At 41.3% G+C, this 3,629-nt stretch overlaps 1 pseudogene; it reads right to left on the bottom strand.

The window, feature by feature from the left end:
• Positions 1-2,311: 2,311 nt before the first annotated feature.
• On the bottom strand, positions 2,312-3,385 carry LOC125079971 (S-methyl-5'-thioadenosine phosphorylase-like; annotated as a pseudogene).
• Between the last annotated feature and the right edge of the window lie 244 nt (positions 3,386-3,629).

Consider the following 3,629-nt stretch of genomic DNA (forward strand, 5'->3'; position numbering starts at 1 on the left):
AACCACAGTGTGTGAAGTTTTGCTTGGTAAGTAATTTTTCAGAGAAGGTATGCAAAATTAAACCACATACACCTGCATGCTTGGTTTAGTTCTTGGGGTTAAATTAGGTCAGCTTTTCCCATTTAGTGTCTCAGTGTACAGCTTGGTCAATTTTCCTTTCTCTAACAACTATTTATGGAGCTTCTGCTACGTGTGATTTATCGTCCTAGGTGTGTTGGTGCTATAGTGATGGTCTATGCAGCATATGGTACATGCCCTTGAGGAGTTTGCACTTTAGTGGTAAAGACAAAAACACATGGTTTTATGTGGTAGAATGATTTATTGAGTACTATTGAACCTGATAAAAGAAGGGAAAGAAGTAGAATCGGTTGCTTACCTTCCTTTGGCTGGAAGCTAGAAACACATGGTTCTTCACAGTGACTCTGCCTCCTCCAGAACAAATGGGGATTATTTTGTGCTGGGACAAATGGGGCTTATCACAGCTATGAAAACCCTAAATTGATACTTTTCAGGATTTTGGGGAAGACTCTTTTATAGCTAATCACAAAAGCTGCCTGGATCAGACACCCCCAAACACTCCAAATAACGATTATCTCTGTGTGTTAGTCAGGGTTCTACAGAGAACCAGAACCAGTAGGATGGAGAGATGGAGAGGAAGGAAGGGAAGGAGAAAGAGAGAGACAGAGAGAGAGAGAGAGATTGATTTTAAGAAATTGGCTCACATGATTATGGAGGGTGGGCAACCCAAAATCTGCAGAATGGGTTGGTAGCCTGGAGACCCAGGAAGGAGTTACAGAATTCCTTCTTGCTCAGAGGAGGTCACTCATTATTTTATTCATGCTTTCAACTAATTAGATAAAGCCCACTCACATTATGGAGAACAATCTGTTTTAATCAAAGTCTACCAGTTTGGAAGGTTAACCTCATCCCCCAAAACACACTCAGAATAACGATGTTTGTTTACAATCTGAGGACCATGGTCCAGCCAAGTTGACACGTAAAATTAACCATCACACTGTCTTTGATGGTCTGGAGCACATGTGGGGATATGTTGTTTCAGCAAAGACCAGACCCCATCACATGCCTAAACATAATCCTGCCTAGTTTCAAAGGAGAAATATTAGAAAGTAGGAGTTATATTTGCTGGAGGATGGTACTCACAAAGGTTATGTTACCAGAGACAGTAACAGAGTGGAGCTGCTCTGGTCTCAGAGTGGAGCTGCTCTGGTCTCAGAGGAATCTCAGCTTGGTTGGCACCTTTTCCTCTGCTTGCTTGATACTTGGTGCAGGGATCAGTATAGCTAGCCAGTGTCTTTTATGCTAGTGAGCACACTATTGTCTTCCCATTTTTCTTTCTTTCTTTCTTTCTTTCTTTCTTTCTTTCTTTCTTTCTTTCTTTCTTTCTTTCTTCTTTCTTTCTTTTTCAAGAGCTGGGCTTTTTTATTTTTAAGACAACTTTATTATTTGATTATATTCATTGTAGAAAAATGTGAGGACACAGAAAAATATAAAGAAAATTAAAATGATTCAGTGTCTCAACCCCAAATACAGTAACAAAAGATTATATATTCACTGCTGTTTTTTTTTTTTTGTGCATTAATGTAGAACTTTAAAACAAAATTAGCAATGCAAAATGTGTGCACATATCCCTTTCTTATTTCATATTTTAGAGCAGCCATTTCTCTAGGACATTTATATATTGTGTGAAAACATGATCTTCAATTGATTGCTTCACAATCCAATTAGAGCTATGCCATAATTTACCTCCAACTGTTGTATACTCAGATTGTTCTGAAGACTTACTATTTTAACTAATGGTATATTAGATACCTTTCCTTATATACAATTCTTTGTATCTCTGATAATTTTTTAAAGATAAATTCCTAGGAGTAGAGTAACCAGCATAAAGGGTATAATTATTTTTAACCCTCCTGATACATTAGCAAACTGCCCTCCAAAAAGACTGTACAAATTTACAGTAACACTAATAAATAGCCTAGGAATTCCCATTTCTTCTTCATATTTCTTTGGGTAACATAGGAAACTGGATGTTACCTCCCACCCTTTATTATTACAAATTTACTGGGGGAAGGGTAAATGGGGTCTTATCTTTTTTTCCTGAAGTGTCAGATTTTTTCCACATTTACGGGTCATTTTCTGAAGCAATCTAAGCCTTCTAGAAGGCATCTCTGATTCATGAATGTCTTCTTGTCTTATGTTCTTCCTTAGCAGGCAAGGGCATGAGGGCTGCATGTCTTTTCCATGTTTTTTCCAGGTTAAGCCAAAATTTCTCAAACGACTGGAATTAGGAAGTCTTCTTGTCTCCTAGGCAGCCATGCTAGTTTAATATCTTGGTAATAAAACAGAAAACTGGGCCCTATTCTTCAGGTTATGGAGGGTTTCTGACCATTTCATGGACTTTATCTGAGGTATGGTCGTGAGGAGCTGACTTTTGGCTTTATTGGCATTTTCTTTCAGGGTCTTTAGGACCCAGTTCACCAAAATCGCTTCCTCATGCTCTTTCCAGCAGTCATAATCTGTTGCCATGGCAATACTTACTAGCAAATCCCAGCCTCCTTAGCGACAGCCACCTCTGGAACTGTGGTTGTGTTGACAACATCTACCCCCCAGGTGCGGAACATGATGCTTTCTGCAGGGGAACTAAAACGAGGTCCCTTGATTGTGACCATTGTCCCTTTTTTTTTTTTAAAGATTTTATTTATTCATTTGACAGAAAGAGAGAGAGAGATTACAAGTAGGCAGAGGCAGGCAGAGAGAGGAGGAAGCAGGCTCACCGCTGAGCAGAGAGCCCGATACGGGCCTCGATCCCAGGACCCTGAGATCATGACCTGAGCCGAAGGCAGAGGCTTAACCCACTGAGCCACCCAGGCGCCCACCATTGTCCCTTTTGAGTGACACCGGAGTCCTAACTTTTTAGCAATCTCTATGAGGAGCTCTCTCGTTTTGGGGCAGAATGGCTATGGGAATATGGCACACTCCTCTGGTACTGGAATGAGTTCCATCATAGAAGGTCTGAGGTCTTTTAGTGATCCTGTCGATTAACTGATCAATAGTGATGATATCGCTGGGCTGAATCTCTTCCCTCAGGAGCTGCAAGCTGGGGTCACTACGACGTGTATACAGCCCTTGCCCTTTGGAGACCAGATATTCGCCTGGTAGTTGACTTTTGAAGGCATGATAGTATGCTGTCTCCCATGCCTTGCAAGGAGGACACAACCGACATTCCAAATTAAGGCACTGGAAGGCTTGCCAAATGGAGTATCCATGTATTTTTCAGTTTTCCTTCTAAGATTTCTGGATCATCCAGGCCTGTTCTACCAATTATTTCACCCTTCACTGCCGTGGGCGTGGCACCTGAGGCCATGTCTGCGTGGGGTGGCAGCTGCGGTGGCAGATTCGTGGGGCCCAGCCGCAGAGGTGGTTGGAGTGGCAGCACAGACTCCCCATTTCTTGATACAAGAAATTTCTTTGTACAAGGAAAGGTGTTGACTTAGTGGTAAAAAGTTATGGCTAAAGTTGGAGTCAGGTAGAGAACAAACCCACTGTTTGTTAGAATTGATTCAACATATTTTAAGCCTCATAGAGTTGTTCAGTCTCGTCTTCCCCCT

This window comes from Lutra lutra, chromosome 1 (assembly GCF_902655055.1).
Source record: "Lutra lutra chromosome 1, mLutLut1.2, whole genome shotgun sequence".
Lineage (NCBI taxonomy): Eukaryota > Metazoa > Chordata > Mammalia > Carnivora > Mustelidae > Lutra > Lutra lutra.